At 42.3% G+C, this 25,580-nt stretch overlaps 1 protein-coding gene across 10 annotated transcripts in view; it reads right to left on the bottom strand.

The window, feature by feature from the left end:
- The window catches only part of GPR19 (G protein-coupled receptor 19), a 106,354-nt gene that overhangs the window by 66,144 nt on the left and 14,630 nt on the right, over window positions 1-25,580 (bottom strand). For 3 of the 10 annotated variants that reach the window (XM_073877960.1, XM_073877963.1, XM_073877962.1), the window contains 2 exons: window positions 24,728-24,813; window positions 12,502-12,658 (listed from right to left, as the gene is read on the bottom strand). The gene's annotated coding sequence lies outside the window, so the exon portion shown is untranslated. Of the gene's footprint in view, window positions 1-12,501; window positions 12,659-14,282; window positions 14,347-14,719; window positions 14,739-21,613; window positions 21,753-24,727; window positions 24,814-25,162; window positions 25,554-25,580 lie in introns of those variants that run through there. The other 7 variants (XR_012374000.1, XM_025879975.2, XM_073877961.1 and 4 more) reach the window with 6 other exon arrangements.

Genomic DNA, 25,580 nt, shown 5'->3' with positions numbered 1-25,580 from the left:
GGGATTAAGGTGTGCACTTGTGATGAATACCAGGTGATGTATGGAAGTGCTGAATCACTGTACTGTACACCTGAAACTAACATTATACTGTATGTTAACTGGAATTTAAATGAAAACTTATTAAACATTTTTAAAAATTAGCACTCTTCCTATTGTTAGCCCATTAAGTCTTAAGAGCCATATGACAAGCAAATTTTAGTAACCACATCACACATCACACACTATAGAGTGATAATACTAACATTAGTCACATAATTTAGCTGTGTTAAGAGTGAGTGGCTTTTGGGGAGGAGCCTAGGTACCTAATCATCATTCACATTGTTGGTTTTAAGGGGAAAATCACTGAGGTCCAAATAAATCAACACAACCTTTCTCCAAGTTGGGCATGATTTTTTTAGTGACATATTAACCCATAAAACTTTTTTCTATACCCTAAACCAAAACATCTAATACGATGAATTGAATATTTCTCAAAAGCATCTAAAATCCACTCTGCTAAATTACTTCCATTAGGTAATTTTGAATACTTGTAAGAGAACCTCATATTTCCACTGAAAAGAACTTCCCCTCCACCATCTGAGACTCCTAGTATCACAGGCTTATAAGCCTAGAATTTTCTTGAACGCCATTTTCCCCTTTCCTGCTATATATTATGTAATATATACAAGTATTCCTCCATAATATTCCAGCTCTGTGCCTTTCAATCTGTTTCCCGACTAGGATCAAGCTTAGTTTCCTAAGATCAGACTGGGCACACCATCTTTGTATTTGGATACTGGTTGTCCAAGGAACTAGGTTACTCTTCTACCACCTTTACCTTTCTTTGTCCTTCATGTGAATTTTAAAATATCAGAAATAAAGAGTCAGCATTGTAGGAGTGATTTCTGGAAGCGAGGGAGGCTTCTATCTCAAATTCTCTTACCACTAGAGCATAATTCTTTTAAAGTCAAGACCCCTATTAAAATGTAAATGCTTCTTTTTTTCTAAAAACTATTTTATTTTTAAGATTTTATTTATTCATTTGAGAGAGTGGGAACGAGTGGGGGGGGAGGGGCAGAGGGAGAGGGAGCAGACTCCCTACTGAGCAGGGAGCTCAACGCAGGGCTTGATTCCAGGTCCTGGGATCATGACTTGAGCTGAAGGCAGACACTTAACCAACTGAGCCATCCAGGTGCCCCAAATGTACTCTTCTTAAAGAGTACATATTTTTACTTATTATCAGTAGAATGGTGATCTCTGAAATCTATGATCTTAGTGGAAATGAAAACAGAAGAGAGGCTGAAACAAAAGCCTTGAGGACAGTCAGCATCTGGGAGAATGGGGATGGGGTGCCATTATGGCAGGGAGCGGGTGAAGGGTGGAAGACTGATGGAGAAGAAGCACCTACCTGACGGTTCTGTGCAGGAATGGCTAGCATTGGAATAAATGTGGCACCCAAAAAGAATGTAACAGAAAGGAGCCCAAGCTTTACCCCACATGGTTTCTGCTGACCGCAAGCTGCAGTCTTCCCCAAATTCTTTACAAACAGTGTTGCAGGAGAAAATGTTACATCATACTGGCACCCCACTGTGGGTAAGTATAAAGGACACTGGCCAATATTTCTCACCCTACTGCCACTTAGTAGAGGCCTGCGTAGGAGGGATGCAGCTCCAGATTTAATAATACTGAACTTCTCCCTCTCTCTACTGTTCATGCAAAATCTGTAAATTCAGATAAAATAGGGGGGAAAGAGAGAAATAAACACCAAGAAACTTCACCCTAAGAAATGACTATGTTGTTACGATGGTATATGTAAAATCATCTTCTATTACACATTTACCCAATAGTCTTTTCATACATAGTATGAACCAGGATTGTGCTAACTGCTGGAAGTACAGAAGTTAACTAGATAGACAAGGTCCCTGCTTTTGTGGAGCTCATCTCTAGGGGGGAAAACAAATACATACATAGTTAAGAAATGGCTGGCGCTATGGAAAAAAATAAAGCAGAATGAGGGACCAAGGGTCCACGGGAAACGGAAGGACAGGTGACTGGATGGTCACCTAATGGCCATTCCCAACTTCTCCCTTGCCTTCCTCTATCAAGAGGCTGAGAAGGCAAGATAACCACTTTCCACTATCCTTTGCAGCTAGGGATGGTCACATGAGCACCATCTGCTTCTGGCAAGATAAGAGGAGATCTCTATGAGGGTGTTGGGAAGCTCTTGGAAAAATGTTTCTTTCTTGGTAAGAAGAAAGAGGCATGCAGAGAGTGTTCTCTCTTGTGGGCCTGGCTGCCTCTTGCCTCTCCTTTGTAAACTGTCATGTGAAGATGTCAGGGCACTGAGTGGTATCTTGTGAAACCAAGGGAAGTCCAGAGACTCACAAAAATACTACCGAGTGTCCTGACACTGTGGTGCTGCTAGAATAACCATCACTAGACTTATTAAATAAGCATTATGTTATGGCTTTAAGCCCCTTTCAGTTTCTGTTATTTGCCTCTAAAATCATCCTGACTGATACAGGGTCTTGTTTCAGATGGACTGGCCAGAGAAGGGTTCTCTGAGGAAGTAATACTAGAGTGGAAACCCCAGTGATGGGAAGCCAGCCATGTGAAAATCAGAAGAGCATTCTGGGCAGAAGCAATGTGTGCAAAGATCCTGAGGCAGGAATAAACTTGTTATGTAGCTGGAGCAGATGAATGTGGAAGAAAATGGCGCCTGATATAATCAGAAAGGTGGGCAGGGGATTGGATCACACGGCATTGTAGGGCACAGGTACTAGCTGTACCACAGTGAAATCCATTGCAGGTTTTATACAAAGGAGTGATAGGAGTATGACCTGATTTATGTTTTAAAAATACAACTTTAATTGCTGCGTAGGTGGCTGAGAGAAGTGGGGGGCACCATTTAAGAGGTTATTACAATAACCTAAGTAAGGGATAATGATGGCTTAGAGCTAGTAGCCATGTAGGTGGAGAAAAGTAGATGGATACTGAAAACATTTTGGGGACAGCCAACAAGATCTGCTGATGTGTGACAGGGTTTGGGGATAGGGATGACTCCCTAGGTTTGAGGGTCTGAGATGGGGGGAGAAAAGTTTGGGGAGCTGGAAATCAATAATTTTATTTTGGGTGAGTTGCATTCTTATTGGATACCCAAGCAGAGATATCCACTTGGCAGATGAACATTAAAGTTTGGAGAAATGTCTATTCAGATTCTTTGCCTGTTTTCATTAATTCATTCATTTTTCCATAAACACATTTTAAGATCATACCCTGTGCCAGAATGTACTGTGCTAAGAACCATGTATACAATGGCCAATAAAACTGTGTCCTTAATTTCATGAAGATCACAGTCTAATTATGACTGTGTTGCAGAGGGATGTGGAGAAGAGTAAAAGTAAGTACAAATAAAGACAGTAAGTTGTAATGAGTTCTGCGAAAGAAAAGAGCAGAGCGTGGCAGGAGGGCCCACTTTTGGGCTGGGTGGCCAGGGAAGCAATGAAAGCGGCAGGAACCAAGACAGAGAAGAACAGGGCCGTCTATGGTAGACTCTCTAGGACTCCTGCTGCAGACAGATGACAGGACAAGGAAATCAAGTCACCAAGCTGCCTTGGATACCAGCCACCTTTCAGATCCTGAGCAATGTTTCAGGCTCCTTGGGGCCTGGCCTTAGTACTTGTGTTAGGCAGTTTCCCTTGAGACAACTCAGATTTCTCTGCAGTCCAAAGAACCTACCACACCATGGGGGGCCGAGGGGGGAAGAGATAAAAAGGGGTAAGTGCGGCCTGGAGGGACAAAATGCCTCTGGGAACTTCTTTGCACTCTTATACCAGATGGGTTCCCCAATTCTCCCACACTATGTCCCCAATAGGTCATTAGGCAGGAAGCAAAGAATGCCTTCATTTCTGCTTAGAGGAGGAAGGAAGCAGGGTAAAAGGAGGAGGCCTGACTCCTTCCCCTGCAGGTCACTGCTCCATGGAGTCAGTGCTGTCCACTGATAACTGCAACTGGAAGACTCCACCACATTGTACAGAGGCAAGAGAAGTCCCTGTGGGTACCGATTTGTGCTGTGCTCCTCGCTGAGATTTTCCTATTCCCTTCTGAGAATGAAGCCAGACCCTAAATGCTGCCTTGTCTTGGAGGAGGGTCATATCGCTGGGCCCCGAGACAACCCTGCTTCCTTGGCTTTCGTGTGTTGGAGGCTGAGTTCTCTGAGAGGATTTCTACAGAGCGTAGGAGGGAGAAACAAGGATGTCTGAACCAGGATGTGGCTATGGCCCTTGGAGCCATGCAAAAGGCAGGCCTGGATGGTCACAAGAGATCTTTTTGGGGATGACGAAAAGGTTCTGAAATTCAATTATGGTAATGGTTGTGCCACTCTGTAAATATAACACAAATCACCGCCTTGTACACTTAATATGAGTGGGTGCTATGTTATATGAATAGAGCTGTTTAAAAAAAAAAAAGAAAAGAAAAAGATAAGCCTGGGCCCCTTGCCTCACTTCCCCACTGCACTCCAGGTGGAGGAGTACAGCTAGGGGGCTGGATCCAAGGCACGGACTTAGAAGTACAGTCCACCACCCCAGCGGGATATCAAAGCCACAGATCTCCCAGCTTTCAATGACACACACCAGCTCAGACAATCATATGTCTGCTATGATCAGAGGGGATCCAAGGCTAGAGGGGCCACCCTGTACATTTTGCTGGGTTTACAAGCCCCAGGACCTAGGAAGAGGAAGAGAGTCCGAGTAATGTTTGTCACTGACTTTCCCATTAGCCTGGCAGGATGGAGTCTTGCAGAATGGCCTCCTAAAGATGTCCATGCCACACAGCAAAAGGGACTCTGCATGTACAATTAAGGTTATGAAACTTAAAATGGGAAGATTATGCTGGATTATCCAGGTGGGCACAAACTAATGAGCCCTTAAAAACAGAGGATCCTCTCTGGTTAGAAGCAGAGAAATGAGGAAAAAGAAGTCAGAGAATAATTCCAAGCATGAGAAGGAGCTGGCTCTGAGATACCGGGGCTCCCGTGCAAGAACCAGAAAGAGGCCACTAGGAGTTACGGATGGCCTCCAACTGACAGCCATCAAGAAAATGTGACCTTAGTCCTACAACCACAAGGCACTGGATTCTGCCAACCACTGCAAAGAGACTGGAAGGGGAATCATCCTCTAAAAAGGAACACAGTGGGGCACCTGGGTGGCTCAGTCGTTAAGCGTCTGCCTTCGGCTCAGGTCATGATCCCAGGGTCCTGGGATCGAGCCCCGCATCAGGCTCCCTGCTCCGCTGGAAGCCTGCTTCTCCCTCTCCCACTCCCCCTGCTTGTGTTCCCTCTCTTGCTGTGTCTATCTCTGTCAAATAAATAATAAAATCTTAAAAAAAAGAAAAAAGGAACACAGTCCTGCCAACACCTTGATTTCAGCCTTATGAGCCTCAAAGAGAAACCAGCCAACCCACCCAGACTTCTGACCTACAGAACTGTGACATAAGAAACAGCTGTTATCTTAAGCCACTAAATTTGTGCTCATGTGTTCTGCACTAATAAAAACTAATTTAATACAGCCATTTCTTAAATAATTCAGTGTGAACATTAAAATTCATACCAGCCATCCTATCACTTTCCACTACCCCATCAGCATCTAGAGTATCAGAAACCTTGAGAAGCGTGAACAGCGTAGTGCTTTCTGGTTTGCCTGAGACATGGGACTGGGGGCTGAGAAACCTGGGCTCTAATTCTGAATATAAGCACTGAACAGCAAAACAAGAGGCACAGGTCTTATTTCTAAGGACCTTAAGTAAATCAACCTCTTGGAATCTCCGTTCCCACGGCTATAATATAAATGAGTTGGTCTAGATGATTTCTGAGGTCCTTTTAGCGTTATGAACTAAAACTGATAGGTAGACATTGTGATGAGCTGCACACGTTTATTTAATTTATAACGCACCACTTTCACCTGGCAGAGAGCTCACCCCAAGACTGCATTTTGATGGGAGGAGAGGGAAGCTGGTTAGGGCTGCTGGGGCTTCTCTGAGCTTCTGATATCCAAGATCAAGAGTATGGGTCTCCAAAGGAGGGATGAATTTTCTTTCCCTAGAGGCCAGCTAAGCACCCCGTCCCAATAATTATCTCTGAAGGGCCAACAATCTCTTACTGAAGATTCCCTGCAAGAAGTCCTCTGGTCAAAGAGGACTTCCAGCTGTGTCTGTCTGCCTTTCTATCTACTACCAAGCTTCTCAAGGGGGAGACACTTACTAGAACCCCTGGCTGTCCTCTACCAATTTCCTATTGGTAGAGGACAGTATGGAGGCTTTCAAATTCTGAAGGAAACAGTTTGGCCAAGGGATCTGCACCTCCCCAAATTCAATTTATTTCATTTTTTGAATAGCTGCTGTGTGCTCGCTGAGCCTAAAGTAGAGGCAAACAGTTGTTTTGGAGGTAAGCATTCAGTTTCATTTTCAAGCTTGTATTTCAGTATCAACATCTCTAGTTGTGCAACTTAAATAGGAAAGAAGTGAGGAGGCAAAGCACCAGATGCATCACACTCAAAGCAAAGAACTATACAGTAAGTGAAATTTACAGCAATTTGAAAAGAAGGTGAACTTTTTGTTAAGCACAGAGTACAAACACTAAACAAAGAGTTACTAAGAACTGTTTTTCAGAAACATATTCTGTCTTACATCAAATTCACAGCAACACTCAAGGTAAATTTTGATCTGCACCACTGTCCTCAATCAGGGTGTTCCAAGAAAGCAAACCTTTAAGTTCATGGAGAAGTTAGATTTGAATTTGCATTCATGTGCACTTTTCATGGACAAATTATGCAATTGTACGTAGTCAGTTGTCATTGAAAATATGTTGAATGTGTATTTGCATGTTTCACATGGTTAATATATATTTTAGTACCATATATTTCTGGACATCTTTTAAGTTAAAATGATACTGCTGTCATCTCTCAGTGCTTCCTACTTTAATCCCCTCTGCGCATCAGTCAGGCAACCCAAATCACCAACACCAGCCATTTTTAGTCTTTCCTCCTCAGAGACAGATGTGACAATGTGTTCATACATGCGACACACTCCTACAGATAGATCCAGAATTATGTGCACCTTTAGGAGCTTGACCTGTAACTCCAACAGAGTCCTCAACCTAAGAAATCATGTGGAGAAGAAAATTATTACGTAGATATCCTTAACTTTATTCTAATTAATTAAAAACTCTATCACTAGCAAATCTTGGTATTTGATTTATTAGCAAGCAATTATTTGCAAAAGACATCCTTTGTTTGGGACATATTTTGACACCATGGTTGATAAGCACTGCCCTGCTACACTGTAAGTGTACACCTGAAATTTGAAAATTTTTTTAAAGATTTAGTTATATATTTGAGAGAGAGAACATGAGAGAGAGCAAACGAGCTGGGGGAGGGGCAAAGGGAGAGGGAGATCTCAAGCAGACTCCCCACTGAGTACGGAGGCTGAAGTGGGGCTCAATCTCAGGACCCTGAGATCATGACCCTGAGATCATGACTTGAGCCGAAATCAAGAGTCAGACACTTAACCAACTGAGCCACCCTGGTGTCCCTGAAATCTGAATTCTTGAAGGCTAAGGGTGCCTGTCACAGAGAACCGGGGAAAAGACTGTAAGAGACAGAAATACGGTTATTTTTCCAACTGGGCAATGGTGGGATACTATAAACCTATTATAAAAGTCTACTAAGGAGCATTTTTCTGGAAGTGACTAATCTCCTACCTATGATCTATAAGGCTACTGATATTCCAGAAGGTTTCATAGGCTGCACCCAAACTTGAAGGTATGTTTCCTTCTTTAGATGTGGAAGAAAATAACTTTTTGCAGATTTTAAATACGAAAAGGCTATGTAATGCAGTGATTGGGAGCATGGGCTCTTAGAGCTGTGGTTCATAAGTCATTTTGCCTCCCAGGGGACATGTGGCAATGTCTGAAGACATTCTTGATGTTACACCTGGGGGAGGGGGTGTTACTGACATCCAGTAGGTAGAGGCCAGGGACGCTGCTAACCATCTACAATAAAGTCGGACAGCCCGCCACCACACAGATGTAGCTGGCCCCAAATACCCACAGTGCTAAGGTTGAGAAACCCTGCTGTAAAGCAACCAGCCTGGGTTTCAGATCACTTAATACCTGTGTAGCCTCTACCAAGTTACTTAACATCTTCGTCCTTATTGTCTTTACCAATGAAATTAGGATAATAATGGTACCCACCTTATTGATTTGTTGTGAGAATAAAATAAATGACGCAAGAAAGGAGCGAAGAACAATGTCTGAGACAAAGCCAGTGCTCAACAAATGTTTCCTTTCATTATCACTGGATGTACTGAGAAAGACTGAGAAAGAAATATACCAAAATTTTAATAGTGGTTGTTTCTAGGTGGCAAGATCATGACTGGTTTTTATTTTTCTTACACTTCTTGTTTTTGTTTTTGTTTTTTAACATTTTTATTTATTTGAGAGTGAGAGAGCACTCAAGTGAAGAAGGGGGAGATGAAGAGGGAGGGAGAAAGAATCTGAAGCAGACTCCGCACTGAGCACGGAGCCCAGCATGTGGCTCGGTCCGACAACCATGAGATCATGACCTGAGCTGAAACCAAGAGTTAGATGCTTAACTGACTGAGCCACCCAGGTGCCCCTATTTCCCTCACACTTCTATAATTTCTCATTTCCCAAATTTTCTAGAACTGTATTTATATTAACCTAATATCCAAAAACACATTTATTTTTAAAGAATACAGAGGGAAAGAACTTTACTTGTGATAGAGCAGAAAGAGCACGGAATTCAGATCCTGGCTCTATTTGCTGTGCGGGACTTTGGGCAAGTTGGTTAATGTCGCTGGGCTTCAGTTTCCTGGATCAGAAATGGGGGCTAATAACCTATATCGCAGAGTCTCTATCAGGATTACACAGGACAGACATCCAGTGCCTAGGAAAGTATGCCAAATGAGAGGCTCCCTGAGTTGATCGCTTTAAAAGTTTAGCCAAGGGAAAATGACCCCATACACAGGAAAATATATTCATTATGGTACTCCTCTTTTACTTTTGAAACTGTCCTCTTGGAGAGACCACCTCTCAGCTCATGCCATTTTTTTGCTCTGGTTCATAAAGGAGAAGTTGCGTCCATACTCTGGTTCTTCTGTCCATTGCTTCCTCCTTCCCTACGTACACATATGCTAGGAAATGATCCAGTCATTGGCCTCGCAGGGCCTGACTCAGGTGGCAGGGTTTACTAGCAGCCGGCAAGTGACTGTGCCTGAAAGGCAGGACCCAGGCCTCACTTTCTCCTATCTGTCCCCATGCTCACTGCCCCCTTCCTCTTTCATCTCTAGCCTCCAAGTTGAAAGCACACTTGGCAAGGCCTCTCCATAAGGGGATGCTTCTCTACCTTCTCTCTGTTTGATCTTCTCTGATCTTCTACAGATCTTCTCTCTGTTTGAGTAGAGCTGGTAGATTTGAGAGAGATGAGTGGGAAGCCCAGTGAGGCTTCCAGATCCAAGCCTGTAGAGGACACCAGTCCCACTTCTCTGAGAAGCCCTGCAGTTGTGTGGTGGGCATGCAGCACATGCCTGGCCTTACTGGGCTTCCAGCAGGGCTGTTTCTTTTGCACAACTCACTCAGCAGGTAACAGTGAGGGGAAGGAGGATGAGTGGGTAGGATTCAAGGACCCACACCTTATCTACAAATCTATTCTTCCTCTCCTTAGTGACTTAATTAGATGGGAATAACAGAATAGGTTATGTTTGTGAATATTAACGAGAGACGTGACTATTTATTTTTTATTTTTATTCTTTAACATAATCTCGACACCCATTGTGGGGCTTGGGCTCATGACCCTGAGATCAAGAGTACCACGGGAGCTCCAAGAGAGAGGATTATTTTAACCCCAGTTAGCCTGCTAACTTGAATTCAAATCCTAAGCAATCTTTCCAGATACCCTGACACGATCTTTTGCACTCAAGTCCTAGCTGCCATGGTTTGGGAAAGGCAACCTGGCTCCAATCTACTCTGACACTAACGATCCCAGGGTTCTCTGGGGAGGAGTCCTGTAGTCCCGTGAGCTCTTGGTTCAGCGTTCTGAGGACTGGGAACCACAGCTGATTAGGAGAAGCCAGCCTGGGGCCCGAACTGACCTCAACACGTTCAGTCTCAACCCCAGGTGAACTATTTCAGTGTTGGTAGATGGTGCCAGGCAAACACCAGAAGAAAATAAGACTGTTAGGGTGCCTCTATATCTAGATATAAATAAAAACACCAGGAGAACTTTATTCTAAAGATAAGTGAAATGTCAGGGGGATTTGTAATCCCCAGGAAAGAATTTATGGATAGTTCTTGGACTCTAGTGTGCTACTGCTCGAGTCAGTCTGACTGGCATATATAAATTTCAGACATAACTTTGGCTGTTGTCAAGGTCTCTCCCACTATACATGTACTTCTTCACTGTCCTCCCTATAAGTACATGCAGAACAAAATAGACATGGGCCCCCAAACAGGCCCCAGCAGAATGCTTTCAGAGCTTTTGCAAATGGTTATCGAGAGCTTACGATACACCAGGCCTGGTGCTAAGTGCTAGAAACCCAATGATGGAAGATATGGTCCCTTCACTCAAGAAGCTCACTTCAGGTGACTATAATAGTGTAAACGTGGTATTTGTCCCAGGAAAACAGATTTCAGCAGGGATCCAGGGCTTAAAATAAAAGACTGAAGTTCAGTATTGTAGGGGACACAACCACCCTTCAAAGTATTCTTCAGTGAAACCCTGAAGGGAAATACCTCATTTAGTAAAGAATTTCACAATTTTTGATTTCTACCCCTTTTCTTCCTCCTTATTATCTTTAACCTAGTAATTTCCCTTAGTTTTCCCATAGCATATAAGATTGAGGTCAGTCATCATTTACTGTCAAGAGCTGGAAGGGAAACTCCACAGACCAAAAGGAAGAAATCTTTATATTTCAGAAATTTCTAGAAGTTAAGAAAAAAATTCCTTTTTCCCTTAAAAACCTAATATAATTTGCAAAGAGAGTAATCCATTCCCTTGAAGTATGGTAATATTATTTTAAAGCAACAGATCCAGTCTGTTCGATACCACAGTTTGTATTCATAATTTTAAAAAGTTTTTAATCTATTTATTTTATTTTGAAAACCAAGTAAGTGTTTTTTAAAGACAGTATGTTTAGGCTGGTATTATTACTAAGGTTCAGAGAATGAAAGAATGTTAAGTTCAATTTAAAAAAAAATCAACCATGATGTAATTAGGTTTCTTTTTTGCCTTTGGACATCATTTGGTCACCATAGTAACACAGTATTTTACTACCAGATATCTATACAGCACAAAGGGAAGAGAAGAACAGGCAATTACTTACTGGGTTATTTGGGGGTACAGAAGGTGACTATTGGGATAATTTAAGATTAAACATAGATTCCACTGGGGATCTGTTTCAGCAAGGCAAGCTGATTTGATCTTCTAGTAGCGTCAGCTGAACAAAATTTGTAGCCCAATCAACTGTTGACATAATTTGAAAGAACACAAGCAGGGAAGCAGCATAGGTTAGTAGTTAAAATCATGGACTCTGGGGTCAAGTTTCTTGGGTCCAAATCCTGTTTCTAGTATTTGCTGGCTGTGTGATCTTGGGAGTGTTCCCTAACTTCTCTGTGCCTTAGTTTCTTCATTACCAAAATGTCAGTACTATTACCTCCCCCAGAGGGTTATTATAAGGATTAAATGACTATTTGTGCTTATAATGATGTCTTGCACATAGGAAGACCTTTTTAAATATTTGTTAAAGATGAAATAAAATTTAAATTTGCTAGCTTCCCTCTTTGTGCTGGGTAGAAATGGTCAAAGATACCAAGATTTGAGTACATAGCAGATTATTTTAGCCTGTAACTTTGGAAGATTCCTTTGAGAACTTCCTGGGAGCCTTCTCGATAGCTATTCTGTAAGATTTGGAAGTCAGTGGCACTCTACTATCCCAAACAAGAGATGGAAATAATCATGAGCTCTCCCGGTATCAGGAATACCCGAAGGCAGACAACTGCACAGCACAAAGAAACAGCACGCTTGCCCACTCAGGCTCCCTAAGCCACCGCCAATCACCTCTGGGGACATGGGCACACCGAATAAGCAACTGAAAAGGGAGACAGGATTTTATTGCAGTGACAATGAAATTTAGTTGATTTCAGTAATATTATTTGTTTCCTCTTTCCAAGATTCAAAGAAAAAAAATCATTTTCATCAATTAGTGCTTTGTTTTATTAATTATCACGGCACACAATTTCCATCAATTTTTCTTCAACAGGCACTTGCTCTGGCGAATCATTCATTTTACAGAACTATCTAAGCAGCTCTTCTAGACCGGTAACAAATCTAAAGCCCCCTAACCAAATCTAAGCCAGGACAAAAATCTCCAAATTGCCTGGAAAAAAGAAGGTATTATGTCCTGTAAGCCAGATTTCAGCCGCGATACCACGGGATCCCTAGCACATACCTTCATCTGGACTTGATTTCAGAGATGGCCCCCTTGGGTCTTCTTGGTCAGGAGCAGCGCGTGCATAGCACTTTGGAGAATGCCATATACCACCAGGAAAGCTTGGGAGCACACTCATTTCTGTCCTCTGCCTTCCCCTTGGCTCATAGCCTGCTTCCTGGTAGGAAGACAAGATGACGCTGTGCGGGTTGACTGTCAAACCATCTTCCCGCCCCCAGCCCACTCTCTTGGTGCCCCTCCCTCCTCCTTTCCAAGGCTCTGGAATGTGTCACATGGGAAATGGGTCATGTGGCTCAAGGGGAGAATGTGGCCATCTTCTATCTCCCTTCCCCCACTTTTCCTTTCAGGAGCCAAGCAGCAGAAATCTCTGACCTGATTGGCTCTGACCAAAAATCTCCCTATGAAAAGGAGAAAATTCAATCCAACCTCCAGCCTTCTCCACGTTCTTTTTGGTTTTATTTTTCATCTGAACATTTTATTCTGGACGTTCAGAGTTGCTTGGTAGGGAGGGGAATGATACTTTCTTCCCAGCCTCTTTTTTCTTTCTTATCATCAACACCCTAACATGACAAGGTGCTCCCGCACTCCCCTCTGGAGCCCCCTTAGCACGTCTGAGACAACAGTGTTCAGCACCAAGGACAGCATTACACCCCCTTCAAGCGTTCATTAAAGTCTATTTCACTCTCAGGTCAATAAAAATATTTTAAAAATATTTCTCTGAGGTCTTGTGTCTAAATATAAGTCAGGCCATATAATTAGGGCTCTGACTTCCCCTACTATCAACTTATTGTTACCTTATAAACATAAATATAATTTTTACGTTTCATTAAACCCAAAGACCATCCCATGCCTACCTCCCTCCCAGTCCCCATTCTACCCCACCAACTCCACCCCTTAGATACACTCCATGTTTTGGGGGGAGGGGAAATTCTCATAACATAGTTTACTATATGCCCATATATCTATGCTTATGGACAAAACAAAACACAGAAACACCTAGGATTTTTTTGAGTGTGTATGTCAAGATGTCCTTAGCCCCATTCCTAGGCCTCCGGCAGGGTTGAATTAGAGAGGCAGGGAGGGAGCCTGGTAGAAGCTGTTTTGTGCAGGGTCTATCCTGCTTTGCTGACGTCCCTGTTGCCATGGTGCTAGGTAACTGCTGAAGGGGATGATTTCTTTCAGAACCGGTCACCATGGGACCCTGCTGACTAAAGAAAGGGAGAGGGAGAAGGACTGAATGGCTGAGGAGGACTTTCAATTAGCATTTTCAGAGCCAAATTTACCTAATGGGCCCTTTCCTTACTTAATTGTTGCTGACCCTAAATCTTAAAAGGATTCTGGAAATTAGTATGGACACTGCGATGGTCACTCCCTCCATATTCCACTGCTTCTTTCCCCTAAAGATCCAGTTAGGTGCAACTGAATGAAAATGCCAGCTTCACAGAATGACTGTGGAGTGCCATCCCAGAGGAGGGGGAAAGGACACAGGAGCCGATTTCTCCCTCCAAGTCCCAACAGCCTTAACTGGGAGATACTTCAGAACCACACCTGACTGCTGACACAAGGAACAATTTGCGAATGCTTTACAATGTTATGGGAGAAAGGACAAATATTTTTTAATGTGAGTTGCTCAATCATTTTGAATAAAAATAAATTAGACTAGTTTAAGGTCAATCCTTTAGATAGAATTTGGACTACCCCAAATCAGGAATTTAAGCTAGCTCTACATTTGTCTCATGAGACTGTCATAGAACTGGTTGTTTCTAACTCAGAGTCCTTACCATGGCAATTCTAAATATTTATTTTTGGAGGCAGAAATACTTTCAATGTGCAGGAATGCAAATTCTGTAAAAAAAAAAAAAAGAGGTTGCACAGGGGAGCTGGAGTATAATTTCAAGAAATCAAAGTTCCTTCCTGGCTTAACATTCACAGCTTAAGACATAATTACTTCTTTTATTTTAGGAGAAGAGTCAGGTTAATTCCAGTTTTTCTATATAAGACTCACAGAGAATTGCAACTCTGCTAATTCTGATACTTGCTGCTTTCAGAAAATTCATTTATCAGGAAAGCTAGATAGGTGTCTGAAGAAATTCTTAGAGAGCCAGCAGGATGGTGACTTCGATATCATCTCCCTTTTCTTAGCCATAATAACAACAACACAAACAGCTAATATGTACCATGTGCCAGGTGTTTAGCACATGTCACTTAGTCCTCCTACCAAACCATGAGACAGGTACTACAATGATCTCTCCTGTTTTATAGACGAGACTGAGGCTTCCAGAAGATAAGGAATGTGCTCCGAACTGCACAGCTAGTTAGTGTGGGAACAAGGCTTTCGAACTATTTAATCTGACTCCAGAGCAGGCACACTATACTATACTATTCTGCATCGTGAATAATGGACTAGACTAAAATAAGTTGTCAAATGTAATGTAACGTGATTCACTACTAAGGGCCTCCAACAGGAGAAATCAAAAAGATTGCTTCAAATTACTTGAGACCACAAAAAAAAAAAAAAAAAAAAGACCAAATTATTCATTCCTTTTAGGATGATTGCATGGGTACATTATGGCTTAATGATAAAATAATAATAATTTTTTAAGGAATCATAATCCAGAATATTATTAAACATGTGGTGTAATATACTAATTGTGCTTAAAAAATCTTAAATTTGTAATCACCAAACTTATTTCTGGTCATTTGGAAGAAAATAAAAAGACAGTGTCTTCCATCAAAACTCCACAATACTTGTAATTGGGGTAATATTTTGAAAATGATTTATGTGATTTTTTTTTTCTCCTTTGCCTGGGAATCAATTTGCCTTGGAAATAGGGAGTGTGGCACTGTTTCAAGTTACAAAAGGAATGGAAAGAAAGAAGGAATTAATATATTCAGCTTCTGAAATTCAAAACAGGAGTGTGCAGCAAGACAAAAGCCTTGAAATCCAGGCTGTTCTTTTGAAAGTCATTCTTGAAATTCCTTTATTTATGCTTTTACTTGTCATCAACCAAACATGGGAGAATTTGCTTAGAGTGTTTGGTACTCTAGAGAGGTCTTGAGACTGGGGCAGACAAAAACTTTCCAAGAGTTCCAAGAGCATGCAGCCAGTTTTATGGGAACTAATTTCTAGACCCTCAACTTCCACAAGTATGCTTTCTAAAGCTGATCTTCCTGAAAACCTGTGCAGTCAGGATGCCATACTGATTCTTGGTTCCCACCTACTAGTTTTCCTTCTATTTTATCATAGAATGGTAAACTCTCACCCACCTTTACCTCAAATCCTACAGTGGTGCACTGCCTGAATTTAAAAAGCTCCTGGGAACCGAAGGAACAACTGGAAATAGTGGGGATGATCTTGAGATATTAGTGACCAACCCCCAAAATTGAGTAACAAATCCTTTTAAAAATCATGAGTTTTCTGATTGCTTTCAACAAAACTGAAAGCAAACCACTATTCAACTGGCCACCGAGAGATTCATTAAAATAGTTTTCTTAAAAGAAAGCTCTTTTTACAGAAGAATGCCAGCTAATAAATACAGAGTATAATAGCTAGGGCACCATTTTTGTAGCCCCCCAATGAAATAACCTATTCAGGCAAGGACTAAAATGGGTATTCAAACTATCAAATGAGTTGTTGTTGAGAACAGGTTGTTTGTAGATTATTTGCAAACTGCAAAGGGAAAAGTATCCTTTTCTATGGTGAGACTGGAAGTGGGTAGGGGTCACCATCTTAACCAGGTGACCGAATTTTATCACCACTAGTAGTAAGACAGCCTGAAATTATGTGCCTAACACGAAGCAATGTGACCTACCCAACATTACTAATCAAGTATTCTTTCTAAAAAATGTTTAATCTGAGTCTAATCAAACTTCTATCCATAATGTCTAGTTTCTTAAAAAGGGCAGGGGTTGGAGAACAAGTTGTAAGACATATGAGGAAATAATCAGCCAAACTGAGAATACAGAATATTCTACAAGGGGACTCCTCTGGACGTATCAAAAAGTCAATGTCACGGGACACCTGGCGACTCAGTTGGTTAAGCGTCCAACTCTTGATTTTGGCTCAGGTCATGATTCTCAGAGTTGTGAGATCGAGCCCCATGTCAGGCTCCACACTGGGCATGGAGCCTGCTTAATATTTTCTCTCCCTCTCCCTCTGCCCCCACCCCACCGCTTGCATGCTCTAAAAAAAAATTAGTAATAATAAGTCAATGTCATGAAATAAAAATTAAAAAGGTGTGCTGTTTGCAGGGTATGCTGTTACAGATTCAAAGAGACTAGAGATCACAACATAGGATTTGCTGAGATGCTAAATGGGGAGGGAGAGAGAATAAAGTAGCTATAAAATATTTTTGGGACAGTTTGGGAAATTCGCATTATGAAATGGGTATTAGATAATATCATGGAATTGTTATTTATATTAGGTGGGAAAAAGGAATTGTGGTTTATTGGAGAATTTTCTTATTCTTAGGAAATGCTGACATATTCAAGAAAAAGTATCAAGACAAATGCAAGTTACCCTCAAACCATTCAACAAGAAAATATATGTATGTACATATACAGAAAGGGCAAGTAAATATGGCAAAACATTAACAATTGGTGAAATCTAGGTGAAGAGTATACGGGTGTTTAATATTGTACTTATCTTTAAACTTTGTCAGCTGAATGAAAAAGTAATAAATACTGCCCTATGGTAGAACAAGGACATGCCACATGGAGTCTCTCCCTTTCCAGCTTAGGTTTAGTGAGAAAGAAAGGGATAAAGGAGAACAAAGCTGTCAGGAAACTAGGCCTGACCTCTTTCTGGGCCAAAGTTGGATTTGAGTGTATTCATTTTCTACCGTGGCTATAACAAATCACCACAAACTTAGTAGCTTAAAACAACACAAATGTATCATCTTACAGTTCTGTAGGCTAGACACGGGTCTTAACTGGGCTAAAATCATGGTGATGGAAGGGCTGCATTCCCTTCTGAAAGCTACAGAGAAAAATCTATTTTCTTGCCTTTTCCAGCCACCCACATTCCTTGGCTCATAGCCCCCTTACTCCATCTTTAAAACCAACAACTTTGTACCTCTCTAACCATTATTCCATAGTCACATCTGCCTTTGACTCAGGCCTCAGCCTGGAAAGGTTTTTCAAAGACCCATGTCATTAGATTGGGCCCACCCAGATAATCCAGGGTAATCTCCCCTCTCAAGGCCCTTAATTTAAGCATATCAAAAAGTCTCTTTTATTTTATAAGGTAACATATTCTTGGGTTCCAGGGATTGGGACATGGACATCACTATGGGGCCCTTATTCTGCATACAAATGAGTTACCTCCATGTTGAGGTAATTGGTACTTTTGGGACGACTGCCCAGGCCCCTCATACCTCACTCTCTGCACTTTCCATGGCTGTTTGGGCCAATGGCAAGTCTCCAACAGTGCAGTCAGACAGAGAAAGAGAGCAGTCAACTATCCTAAGCTGTTCCTGTTCCCTTGAAGCATGGATGCTGAACTAACAGCCAGGGGGGCTGCCATGGCCAGGTGAGGTGACTCCACAGCAGGGGCCAAGGGGCAGCTGAGTCCACAAGGGGAAGTAGCCAATACTCCCTGGGAGATTTGCCTAAATCTCCAAGCCAAAAATGGGCCATGAATTCACCAACTGCAGGTTTCAGCATCACAGGCCAGCAAGTTCCTCAGTGATCAGGCCAACAAGAGGTATTTTGCCAGAAAACTCCCAGTACATACTCTAGGTCCAGAATGAAACCTGGGGACACCATCTCTCTCTTCCACAAGGATGTGTACATTACCGCTCTCCACCCCCCATATAAACGATGTTATCTTTAGAGAAAGATGCAGGACTTCCTTGGGAGGCATTATGAAACATGAAACATTTTTATCCAAAGGAGACTTAAACTACTTAAAGGAATTGTTTAAATAATGAAATTGAACTATATTCAAAACTGAATTAGACACTTAGGGTTTTTTTTTCCTGTAACCTAATAATTGTGGTGGGGTTTTTTTGTGGTGTGTGTGTGTGTGTGGTGGTGGTGGTTTTAAAATGTGTCCACAAATTCTCTGATATGCCTCCCTTCAAATAGTGATATTTAATACCACTCTCCTTGAATGGGGGTCTTACTTACTAGCCTATTTCGAGTGAAGAAAATGTGGCAGAAGAAATTCTATGTAACTTCTGAAGCCAGATCATAATAAGGATAGTTTCTGCCTAGCTCCCTAACATCTTGGATTACTCATTCTGGGGGAAGCCAACCACCATGTCAGAAGGACATTCAGGCCATCTTGTGAAGGGGCCCACATATGGAAAACAGGCCTCTCACCAACAGCACCAAGGAGCAATCAGCTGAGTGAGTCGCCATGGCAGCAGATCCTCCAGCCCTTGTCAGGTGACTGCAGTCCTTGTCAACATCGGGACTGTAACTATGTTGCCAGACCCCAAGCCAGAACTGCCCAGCTAAACTGCTCCCAAATTCCTGACCGGAAAATTATGAGATAATGTTTATTATTGTTTTAAACTAGTAAGTTTTAGGGTATTTTGGGTTTTATAGATTTTATTTATTTATCTGAGAGAGAGCAAGAGCAGGGCGGGGGCAGATGGAGAGGGAGAAGCCGACCCCCGCTGAGCAGAGAGCCCAACGTGGGGCTTGATCCTAGGACCCTGGGATCATGACCTGAGCTGAAGGCAGACACTCAACTGACTGAGCCACCCAGGTACCCCAGTTCTAGGTTATTTTGTTATGCAGTAATAGATAACTAATACACAGGTGAAAACTCTAGAAAAAAAAACAAGATACCCACTCTTTCTAGGCATAGCTGAGCTGTAATAAGTGGAATAAGTATCCCTGCTACCTATGTGTGTTCCTTATGTGGAAGGTATGCGGTTTCATGAGGCCAAGACATTAGGAAGGGGAGAACACAATTGGCCACTTACCGTGTTGTTTGTGGGGGAAAAAGCTAAGTAGGTGGAAGAAGATTATAAAGACTCAGAAGAACTGTACAGAACTCTAGAACAGGAAGATGAACGTAAGATGGGACCGAAATAAGGGACCAGAAAGCTGTCAGAGCCAAGACAGCCACTGACTCTCCCTCTTTCTCTATGAGGCTACAATGCCTATTGTCTCCTATTCCCTCTTCATTGGCTATATTCACCTGCTTCTCTTTTGAGATCAGCTCATCCTGCTTTACGCTGCAACACTGGCCCCCAAAGGCTGGCCCCAACAGGCCGAGTTGGCTCGGAAACGTGCATGACCTTACGAGTTCAATGCTCCTATCAAAGTAACCCAATCTCAATTAAAAACTGAACTACCATATGATCCAGCAATCCCATTTCTGGGAATATCTCTAAAAGAAATAAGATCAGTATCTTGAAGAGAGATCTGTATCCCAAGGTCATTGAAGCATCATTCACAGTAGCCAAGATACAGAGACAGTCTTAAGTGTCTGTCAAAAGATGAATGGATAAAGGAAATATGATACACACACAGATAAGAATATTATTCAGCCTTTAAAAAGAAGGAAATCCTGCCATTTGTGACAACATGGGTGAACCTGGAGGACATTATGCTAAGTGAAATAAGCCAGACAGAAAGACAAATACTGCATGATCTCACTTATATGTGGAATCTAAACAAGTCAAATTCATAGTGACAGTTAGTATAACAGTGGTTACTGGGACTGGGGGTTGGGGGGTATAGGGAGATTCTGGTCAAAGGGTACAAAATTTTAGTTATAAGATAAATAAGTTCTGGAGACCTAATATACAGCATGGTGACTACAGTTAACAATAATGTACTGTATATTTGAAATTTGCTAAGATAGATTTCACCTGTTCTTACCACACACATAAATGGTAACTATGTGATATGGATATACTAATTAGCTTGATAATGGTAATATTCTCACAATGTATATGCATTTCAAAACATCACACTGTACACCTTAAATATATACAATTTTTATTTGTCAATCATATTTCAGCAAAGCTGGGGACAAATACATGACCCCGTCTCTCCATGTTCTGATCTATATTCTTAAGAGGCAGAGTCTGTCTGACTCAGCCTAAGTCAGACACACAGCTGGATCCAATCAGCGGGATGGAGAGGAGTTCCCATACTACCCTCTCAGCACTCTCTAACTGGCAAATTTTATAAAAGGGCAGGGTGAGGAGACGGAGGAAATGAATGATAGAGGAAATGACTGGCATCTCAGCGTGTGTGTGTTTTTACAATTCCATTAACTCTCCACGGATGAACCCACCAACAGCCCAACTCTAAACTCATAATATCTGTGGCCTCTAGTTCACCTGTATTTTAATCACCCTTCACTCTGCTTGTAGCTCTCCCCCACAAACACTATGCTGTTTCCACAGCTGAGACTTGACACACAGTGTCCTCTGCCCTGTCCACCTTGGAAACATCTATTCCTCTCTCAAATCCTGTTGGGTTTCATCTCATGTGCTGTTCTTTACCCCCACCACCTCCAAAATAAGTTACTCATATCTTCCTTTTCACTATAGTACTTAATTCTCACATATATTACTTCTGTTGTTGTATATATTGCATTGTGTTCATAAATTCTTATAGGGAGGAATGTCACCCAGTTCATCCTTATACCTCCAGGATCAAAAATACAAGAAGGTGCTCAACAATAATGTTCCAGCACATTGAACAAACTTGATTTTGGGGACTAACTGAAGGCAACTTAATTCTTATTTTCCACTGTCCCTGTGAAAACACTCTGTAGGGGTTGGTTCTTCTCCCATTCCTGAATGAATACTTGGGCAGTCCCATTCCTTTTTCTGGTCACTTTTAGTTAAGTAAAGTTAATAAATGGGGTGCTGGGTGGCTCAGTTGTTAAGTGTCTGCCTTTGGCTCAGGTCATGATCCAGAGTCCTGGGATCGAGCCCCGCATCGGGCTTCCTGTGCAGCTGGGAGCCTGCTTCTCCCTCTCCCACTCCCCCTGCTTGTGTTCCCTCTCTAGCTGTCTCTCGTTCTCTGTCAAAGAAATAGATAAAATCTTAAAAAATAAAAGAGAGAGAAAGGATTTTATGAAAGAAAGAAGAGAAAAGAAAAGAAAAAGTTAGTAACTAAAATATCCAGTCCTGGGCACCTGGGTGGCTCAGTTGCTTAAGCAACTGCCTTCAGCTCAGGTCATGATCCTGGGGTCCTGGGATCAGGCTGCATTGGGCTCCCTGCTCAGCGGGGTAGTCTGCTTCTCTCCGTCTGCCCCTCCCTCTGCTGTGCGCACTCTATCAAATAAATAAATAAAATCTTTAAAAAAATATATATCCAGTCCTGTATAATAGTCACAATTTGCCACCTGACTTAAAGGCTTTCCTCCACCTCCCAGTTTGTGCCTGCTACAGAGGGAAGCTTACATTTAGGGAAAGAGTGTGGCCACTTCCCTCTCCCTGACTTGCCTAACAGCACTCCAATAACTCCATTCAAATATCCTCTTTGAAACCCCTTTACCAGTCTTCACCTTGAATTTTTATGCCCTTGATATGGGTGAGAGTTCAAGAACAGTCTAATCAGTTCTCACCTTCCTATATATTGCAAAAGTCCTACAGAGAGGTCTGTCTGTGATATATTTTTTAAGTATTTTACCTTTATTTTTTTTAAAGATTTTATTTATTTATCTGAGAGAGAGAGAGAAACAGCATGAGAGGGGAGAAAGTCAGAGGGAGAAGCATGCTGAGCCTGATGTGGGACTCGATCCCAGGACTCTGGGATCATGACCTGAGCCTAAGGCAGTTGCTTAACCAACTGAGCCACCCAGGCGCCCTGTCTGTGATATTTCTTGTCATAGAACCTCAGGCAGCACTCCCATTTTAACATTTTTATAACAGACTAAACTGTCACTGCTTGGAATTTTTCTTTTTCTAACTTTCAACATGTTTCCCTCCTTACCCCAAGTCTCCTATCCTCCTACCCTATTCCACTCGTCACTTGGGCATATTCTGCTATTCTCCTACTTCATAAACTTGACTACTGACCCCTGCAGTCTGAATCCCTCTTTCCTTATCTAGCCAATGTTTAGTCATTTCCCCAGTGCTCCTGCAGGGGACTAGACAAACTAATGTGCTTCTCAAGAAAAGGGACCCAATTAAAGACAGGCTACCCTATATGGCAGAAGACACTCCTGGCCATTACTGCTACATTTGGGTCTAGGCATCCAAAGACTGAAGTAGCATGTTGGTTTCAACTTCTGAATCGCTTATATCCCTAGAAACTAGAGTTGTCCTACTATAAAGTCACTTGTCTTTTAGAAACTCAAATCCCTGACCCAGACATGCCATTCCTCCTGTGTCAAGAGATTCTCTATTCACTAATAGGTTACAAAAACAGGCTTGCCTCTCACCTTTCTTATGTTAGTACCAACAAAACTACTGTGTCATCAGAGCAGCTACAACCCTGATAGGTTTCACTGTCAATGGCCTGCTGCACATGCCTTCCCACAAGCACCTTCCCACCAGAGAAGAACACCGTGATGCCATGGTGCCCCTCCCCAACCAACAGAGCAGAGCCAGCTGTAAAAGGTCGCCCCACCCCACTATGGACATCGGCCCAAGATTCACCACATGGTAAAGCAATAAAGACATCATCATCTGTGTTGCCTGTGCTAGCTCAAAGGATCAACTTGGGAGGCTCAAAGTCCTCCATCTCTATAGCAAGGCCTATATACTGCTGGGGCCTGTATTAATGACCTCATCAACTGCCTATCCCAAACCCGGAAGCCTACCACATTCTTATCGTAGTGGCCTCTTTTCCTGAATATAGCTCACTATGCCTTACTCATCTGCCCATCTCAAGCACTAGCCTTTATTCCTCTAGAAATTTTTCAAGTATATAGTGACACAGATAGATGGTCTTAAACCACAGGTCTAATTTTCTTCTTCTTCTAGAGGGAACTTTTTTTTTTAAGATTTTATTTATTTATTTGAGAGAGAGAAAGATAGCGAAAGCAAGCACAAGTGGGGGTGGAGAGAGGGAGAAACAGGCTCCCCACTGAGCAGGGAGCACGATGCGGGGCTAGATGCCAGGACCCCGGGATCTTGACCTGAGCTGACGGCAGACACTTAACCGACTGAGCCACCCAGGCGTCCTAGAGGGAACTGTTAAAGCAGTGGTTCTAACTTTAGTAGCAAAACGAAGAGCTTTAAAAAATACTGATGTCCAGGCTCCAGTACCAGAGATTCTGCTTTAATTGATCTAGGGAGCAGGCTGGGCGTTTTTTAAATCTCCCCAGGTAATTCTAATGTGAAGGCAAGGTAGAGAACCTGTCTTAAATACAGATGGCTTTATGCTACATAGAGCTTCCATATTTGAGGGGCAGATGGCATGCATAAATGTGGGAGGCTCAGGGAAGAAACTTTCATTTGTTGATCATAAATTATATATCAAGTTCTGTGTAGTAACTCGTGCAGCCTTCTAAACAGTACCTCATTTCATCTTTACAATCATCCTATGAGGTAGGCACTGTTATCCTTATTTTACAAAGAGGGAAACTGAGGCACAGGGAAGTCACACAGAGTAACTGGCATAACCAACTGAGGCAAACCCCAGGTCTGATTCCCAATTCCACACACTTTCTGTGACACCATATTGAGATGTCATGCTTCCCACAGCTAGATCCCAGAAATCCAATTCTACTACATCAATGAATTTTTTTCTGGAACATTTTCCCATGAATGGCACACACAGAGCCCAGCTACTAGGCTGTATTTTAGGCTGCGAAAATGGAGTGAAGTGCTCCAAGGGAGAACTTCTTGATAGGCGACTACCATGTCTGGGTCTTTATTGAAATACCTCCATTTAAGAATTAATACCTGGATCCTTTGTCCATCATTGCTAACTTAAATCCTGCGGCTTTCTATATTTAGTTTTCCTTACAGATGAAGCTATACTACCTACCTACAAACCATTGCTTTGGAGGGTTAGTAAAATTATGTACTCCATCCCTCCTCTGCCTTGTATTCCAGACAGTACACAAAGAATCAACATATAGTGGCTAAGCTGCATAAAACTGCTGCCAGTATCAAGATGGACTCTGATACCTAGGGAACTGGGAAGCTAGAACTACAAGTATGTCTTTTTGTAATGCACCAGTGGTATGTCTAAGGGACTTGGTAACTAAATTCCACCATTTCACTCCACGAAATCCACATTTCATTCTGGCTGAGGTATAGGGTGGATGGGAGGTGGTAGGAACCAGAGGACTTACTGGGAGAGAGCACTTCAGGTGTCTGGATGGTACTTTTCAGATGTTGCAGGGCAAAATCCAAAGCTTGTGCAGGTGTCCCCTGTATCCTGCAAAAGAGGTAAGATTAGTCAGTTCTCTCAAGACAGTTCCCAAATTCCTGACTCCTGTGATCTTAAACCGTTCTTTCTAATCCAACCTCAGCCCTTGTTCAGGACTATGGTTTTTAGAATCCTCCTTGTTCAACTCATTCAGGGACTTCCCAATCTTCCCCTTACAAACCATGCCCTAATCATTTCTACCCTTCTGTTTACAAACATGCACAGGTTCACACTACTTTAAGGAACTTTTTCTACTGCCAACAGTTGCATTTCTAGTCTCACCTCTCCCGTGTGCTGTATAGTTACTGCCTTCATTTCTCTCTCAAACTTTCCCATCTTCTCCTTCCCACCGAATTACCTTAGTTCAGCACAGTCTCCCTGAGTCTCCAGTTAGGGGAAAAAAAAAACAAACAAACTTGGCCCCCCCCTCAGATTTTATTCTTTCAAGTCGCTCCCTGAGTTATCTTTCCAAACACATAAAAGGCATCATCCTCATTTTAAAACCTGGATCCGCTCTCCCACCCCCACTCCTATACTACTGGATTGGCCGAAACTACCTCTCACACAGAATTCACGGCCAATATATAGTAACGGAAAGAGGGGACGACCATGCAATCATGCAGAGTTGTGACGGCAAAGGCTCGAAGAATGTAGTGTTGTGTGCTTGAACCCCTCAGACCTTTCTGAAGGGCCAGATTTAGTTTACTATTAACGCGGCAGAAAGTTTCAAAACTTTTGCTCGCGCTACAAAGGATTAGTCAGGGGCATGCGCAAAC

This window comes from Callorhinus ursinus, unplaced genomic scaffold, assembly GCF_003265705.2.
Source record: "Callorhinus ursinus isolate GAN/ISIS: 27379988/994484 unplaced genomic scaffold, GSC_fseal_2.0 scaffold27, whole genome shotgun sequence".
In the NCBI taxonomy this organism is placed as follows: domain Eukaryota; kingdom Metazoa; phylum Chordata; class Mammalia; order Carnivora; family Otariidae; genus Callorhinus; species Callorhinus ursinus.
Note: the sequence above shows the minus strand (reverse complement) of the source record. Positions and strands in the feature narration are given on the sequence as shown.